We start from the raw sequence: 6,758 nt of genomic DNA on the forward strand, positions 1-6,758 counted from the left end.
TAATAAAACATCCCATCAAATCTTTTTCCTCAGCATCAGAACACCCTCTGTCCTTAGACAAAGAGAAAGTCCCCAAATAACCTTTAAAAACCCCACCTCAGTATATTCTGAATAAAATCTACTTTTAAATCTACTGTAACAATGAACCCAACCCACTCCACTGCCTCGGGGACCCAAAACCTCCAGGGGCCCTCAATGCTCCTGGGATGCTGCATGTCAACTCCTTTGTCGAATTGTCATTGAATAGCTGTATGTTAATAAGTATAAGCTTTCTCCCAGGGGCCCCACGACTGCAGGGGCCCTATGCTCCAGGGGGATTGTGTGTCAACTGCTTTGTGGTAATGTCGGTGAAATAGAGTATGTTAATATCTAAGAGCGAGATTACCTGCCGGTCAGTGTGGGTAACTGCCCCTGGGGCCCTAAGTTGAATGAGTGGAACATGTATTAATTGATTATGATAGAATCTAATGGAAAATGGTTTTTCAGGTCAATCCTGCTTTGCACTTGAAAGTGCACACCAAGGACACTTTACACTTCACTCTTGAAGTTTAGTTTGCCTATCATAACTGCCATGACATTCAAATTAAAAAGAGTATAAGTATGACCCAGATCATTTGTATTATGGTAAAATGTAAAGTCCAGTACTTTGGAGGTAGACTAGGGAAGTCAGAATATGTCAGCCTCTGCTGCATCAACGTTGACTATCCTCTTTTGAGGAGCCACCACGCGAGAGCCCTTTAGTCTTAAAGTCTGTTTTCGAATGTCAGTAGATAGTGTAATTTCATGTTGTGTATTCCTGAACAAATTTTAATTGAACCTACTTGCACAGGCAGCTTAATGTGTCAATGGCGTTTGCCCCTCAGGACACATAACAGGTTAATCCAGCCCTGGCAATATGATAATAACTGATATAATGGCATTAAGCTGGGTCATCCCTTAATACCTGACACGGAGGCCCTGTATTAAAAATGTTCCCTTTATCAAACCTCTAGTTTTGAGACCGTCCTCATTATATCGTTAGTTCGGTTTTGTGCTTATATGTTACACATACCCAGTTTAATTTAATACTACACAGCAAATCTAGGACATGAAGTATTGAAAATCTTAACAGTCAAACACTATGCTATTTTGTCAGGGTCATATTAAACAAGGAGAACCAGGCTCTGAAGGAGCAGGTCAACCTGCTGAAGGTCGGACAGAGGAGGCTGGAGGTGAAGCTGCAGCAGACTCGATCTTTAAAAAGCTCAGTGAGAGAGAGAACGAGCTGAAGTTTGTTGAGAGGATGTGGAGGAGAGAGGAGCAGCAGCTGGGGACAGTGAAGGTCCAGAACAAAGACAAACACCTGAACCAGCAGACAATCATTGTACAAAGAAGAGAGGGATGTGTAGATAAAAGTTTGTCCAAAATATTATAATGATGTAAATATTGTAAATATGTTTAATTTTGTAAATAAATATAACAAGTAAGATAACATCTACCTGTGTATGTCTTTCTGAATATAGATACAGGATTCATGGCTCTGATCAATTAACACAGTGTTGGAGTTAAACACATCAGTGTGAATGGTTTAGTGTGCTACTGTTCACAACAACACAACACAGCAGCACAAGACAAACAATGTTTCTTACATTTTTTACAATTGGTTTTATTTATATATTAATTATGACAATAATACAATAATAATAACAATAAATGACCTCGTCATCAGTTAGTTTTCATATTTATTTTAACTGTTTGCTGATGATAAATGTAAGAACACGACATTAGGCAACCATCTGTTTTGAAAATCTTGAAGATTTCAGAGCATCTTTTATAACAATAATAATAATAATAACTTTATTTGTATCGCACTTATCTGTACAAGGTTACAAAGTGCTTCACACAAAAGTCCATGGCAAAAATGAAGAATCGATTCTAACAATGTAAATTTTAAGTTTTTCGCTTTTTACTAATTATACAAAGATTTGGTGCAACCATTTTGAAACAAATGGATAAGTGGAGCTACAATCACTACGATGGAATGACAAGAGGTAATAGAATCAAACTGCTCATCTTTCTGGATGGACTTCAATCTGACAAACAACTGCAAACAGCTGCAGGTGTCAGGAGAGAAATCTGTGGCAGTGGTTTCAGGAAAATCTGTGCGTGTGTCATGTTTTCACACACTACTAGGCAATGCATTACACATATTATTATTCCTCTTTTATATTTTGATTATTATCTGTGCCTAGTGGTGCATCATACATATTATTATTCTGCAAGATTATTATTGTGTGCATTATATTGCACACGCCACTAGGCAATTACATATTATTATTTGTCCCGCTACCTGTAAGAAAGTATACTATTTAAAAATATTTTTCATTTTTGTGTATATGGTGTGACTGTAGGAAAAGTCATCAAATGTCCAGGCAAAAAAAATTGACATTTAGGGTATTTTACTGCTGTCAAATGTCACAAAGGGTCATATTTGACCAAACACTATGTGAGGGGTTAACTGGCAAATTGTGGTACTAAGGACTACAAATGATTATTTTACCACACACAGACAAAAACCAACTTCAAGTGTTTTAAAGAGTTTTTAAACATATAATTTAAATGGTATTAAACATTATTCATAAAATATGATTATTATTTTAAATGTAAATCAAATGTAGTCATATAAATATCTTCATGAGTTAGAGTAAAACAAAAAGTATTTACTAAAATAAATGATTGTGAAAACTTCCTTCATCAGTTGGTGTTTTCATCACCATAGCAACCAGATGCTAAGATTTGACTTTGAAGCTGATTTTGATTGACAGTGTAATTCCATCATAATTCCACTGGGGCTGTGACAACAGGACGAATCTGATTGGACACCTTCCACAGGAGACCTCTGATTGGCTGTTGTCTTTTTGACTCTGCCTTTAATGCTGTTAAAGTTGAAGAAAGTTTCTTATTGCACTCTGACCTTGTGTGAGGTAAGTCATGTCTCACTCTCTTGAACTCTGTATGTATCCATCATGCTAACCTCTACAATTCAGGATCATAATTCAAGTTTGAAATGATGCTACTGTAAAATATGAAGCTGCTGCTGTTACCTGCTGCTGTTAAATGTTGATAATGTGCTGGTTTCTGTGCTGGTTGTTTATTAAATGTATTTATTCAAATGAGACAAACCCCTTGAGTTGCACCAACTGGTTTTCAAGAGGTTGGTTGCTTTCATGACAAATGTGGGAACATTGTTGACGGCTTGTATGGTGTTTTCTGCTGCTTATATTGATTCCTGTGGTATTCTTGTCATTTAATGTTGCTATTTAAATGAATGAGTGATACGTGATAGCGTGATGCTAACTCTAACTACAGTATTTAATGCAAAGTCAAAAAGACAACAGCTGTCACTGCCAATCAAATTCAGATTCAAATTCAAATGGAAGCATCTGGTTGCTATGGTGACTGATGAGGGAAGTTTTGCCTCTCTCTCTCTCTCTCTCTCTCTCTCTCTCTCTCTCTCTCTCAAACCAGCCATCTATCTGTGTGTCTCTCTCTCTGTACCAATTATTTTATATTGAATGTCTGTCAATAGATCAATTTCACCTAAATCTTAAACACTATTTCATGTTGTCACTTGCAGACAATCGTTTTTTGCCGCCAAGATCCAGACGAGAGCAGAATATTCTTGCGAGAACAAATCCTCGACAACTACTATTCAACAAGAAGTCAACAACCAACCGAACAGACGAGAGGAAACTGAATCAACTCTTTGAACTCGAGTTTTTTCCGTGCTTAATCAAGAAGAAGTTCTTGTCTCCGTTGTGAAATATGCAACAACAAGACACTGTGACGAGCCTCAAAGCCGAACTCATCCGAGCCATGGGTGCGATTAAGGCTCTCAAAGATGGAACCTCGTCTCTGAAGGAGCAGGTGGAGCAGCTGCAGGAGCAGCTGAGAGAAAAGGATGGTCTCATGAAAAAAGAGACCAGGAAACGACGTAATCGCTTCAGAGCCTACATGGACTGCCTGGTCGAGCTCACTGAGTGTCAGGCCAAGTGTGGGAGACTGGAGGCAAGTCTGCACCAGGAGCCACCTCAGCCCGAGACGAGCTGGAGCAGAGAGGTGGAGGTGGAGAAGGAGAACCAGGTTCTGAAGGAGGAGGTCGACCTGCTGAAGGTCGGACAGAGGAGGCTTGAAGATGAACTGATACACAAGAACCAGCTCATCGTGAGTGCTACTAAGGAAAAAAGAGCTCAAACCAACCCTTACATTGACTGCCTGGCCGTGCTCACGGCTAAAGAAAAGGAGCTGAAGAAGAGTCGGGCAGAGACACTCGAAGTGAGCTGCAGCAGACTCGATCTGAGAGACTGAGCTGCAGAAAGGTGGAGGCAGAGACGAGCTGGAGTAGAGAGAAGGAGGTGGACAAGGAGAACCAGGCTCTGAAGGAGCAGGTCAACCTGCTGAAGGTCGGAGAGAGGAGGCTGGAGGTGAAGCTGCAGCAGACTCGATCTTAAAAAGCTCAGTGAGAGAGAGAACGAGCTGAAGTTTGTTGAGGAGGATGTGGAGGAGAGAGGAGAAGCAGCTGGGGACAGTGAAGGTCCAGAACAAAGACAAACTCCTGAACCAGCAGACAATCATTGTACAAAGAAGAGAGGGATGTGTAGATAAAAGTTTGTCCAAAATATTATAATGATGTAAATATTGTAAATATGTTTAATTTTGTAAATAAATATAACAAGTAAGGTAACATCTACCTGTGTATGTGTTCTGAATATAGATACAGGATTCATGGCTCTGATCAATTAACACAGTGTTGGAGTTAAACACATCAGTGTGAATGGTTTAGTGTGCTACTGTTCATAACAACACAACACAGCAGCACAAGACAAACAATGTTTCTTACATTTTTTACAATTGGTTTTATTTATATATTAATTATGACAATAATACAATAATAATAACAAAGATACACCTTTTACACTGACGCTGATTTTCTCATATCATCGTATTTACCAGCCATTTAATACCAACCTTCATTGAAAACAAATTCAATTAAAGCCCTCAAAAAGCCAATTCATTTGCCTGAAGAAAAAAAAAATTTAATAATAATAATAATAATAATAATAATAATAATTAAAGTTTCTGTGTGTAAGATTTAGGTGTTAGGAATCTATTTGCTGAAATTTAATATAAAAATAAAAACACAAAACATAATTAAAGCCCTCAAAAAGCCAATTAATTTGCATGAAAAAAATTATGAAAAAAAAAAAAAATTAAAAATGTTTATTATTATAATATAATAATAATGGGCCCGAGCACATGCTTTGGTGAGAATTGAGCATGGCTAGGCCCTGAACAAGCCCCAAAAGGGAAATATCACAACATCATATATCAGCCTTCTCAGCAGCTGCCACAGCTCTGAGACAGGTATGAAGTCCAGCTTCCTTTGTTTTTGGTTGTAGCCTTTGATGCTCAGCCGTCAACAAACAACTCCACTCCTGCATTATCATCATCAAGGATTCATGGTCCAGGTATGGCCGAGATACAGAACCTCGTGTTTTGATGGCGTCTAATCAAACCTTGACGCCACGCGCCACGGTCACACCGTGTGACGAAAAATTGATCTTTGAGGTAGTTTTTATCTCCATCTTGTTTAGATGACACTCATCTCAATTTGAAGTTGATCTGATGAAAGCTCGGGACAAGTTCATCAAAGTAAAAATGTGAAAAATGGCCACTAAAATGCAAAATGGCGGGCTTCCTGTTGCGTTTTTCAAATTGCACCTCTAGACTTTTTTGTTTGTCTGGTCATGATACACCTGTGTATCGATTTTTGTGAAGATCGGTCAATGTGAACGCGTTCCAGGGGGCGCTGTTGAGCCATTTTGCCACGCCCATTTAAAAAATACTCCAGAATACGTACATTTTCACCACTTTCTAATTTTCTGCAAACTTTGGTAACGATTTGAGCATGTTAAAGCCCTCAAAAAGCCAATTCATTTGCCTGAAAAAATAAAATAATAATAATAATAATAATCCTTACAATTTCAATAGGGCCTCACTGTCTCCCACTCTGTTCGGTGCTCGGGCCCTAATTATGATTGTCTGTGTGTCTCAATGTATACATATGAAGCCTATAAAATATATACACCTATGCATATAACAAATTTGCTATATCCCTTTATATCTTGTGGTACATGAGGTGTCAACATGGCATAATTGAGCTCTTATAATTGTGTTACACATGAAAATACTGGCTATTATGTTCTGATTTAACCATTATAACAATATTCAGTAATGGCATATTGGTTCATCTGGTGTAAGAGCATCCAATGTGCTTATAACCCTATTAAATGAGGAAGATAGTGATCAGATGATTTGGGTCAGATATGACATGGGGCTAATGGGTTATGTATGTTGCTCATGATGACCAGTGGAGGAACAGCTGCCTTTTTTAGCCCCGGGGCACCTGAGAAGGTTAATACAGCCACACATGAGCTGCATTTTTATACCTCCGTGCCAGCGACAGCCAGTGGCCAAGGGCATTCTATTTTCAGGTTGTACATCCGTCTGTCCATCTGTCGCATTCTTGTGAACGAGAGATCTCAAAAACACCTTGAGTAACTAACTGCTTTGATTTTGGTGGTCGAAGGTATAACGAATTCAATGTCAGTGGTCAAAGGTCACGTGACCTTATAAGAATCTGGAAAAAATGCAGACGTGAACTGCACTGGTTGGCAGAGGCATACAACCAGAGTGCGTTTTTTTTCATTCAACATTTA

The sequence above is a fragment of the Hippoglossus hippoglossus genome, chromosome 1 (assembly GCF_009819705.1).
Source record: "Hippoglossus hippoglossus isolate fHipHip1 chromosome 1, fHipHip1.pri, whole genome shotgun sequence".
Taxonomy (NCBI): domain Eukaryota; kingdom Metazoa; phylum Chordata; class Actinopteri; order Pleuronectiformes; family Pleuronectidae; genus Hippoglossus; species Hippoglossus hippoglossus.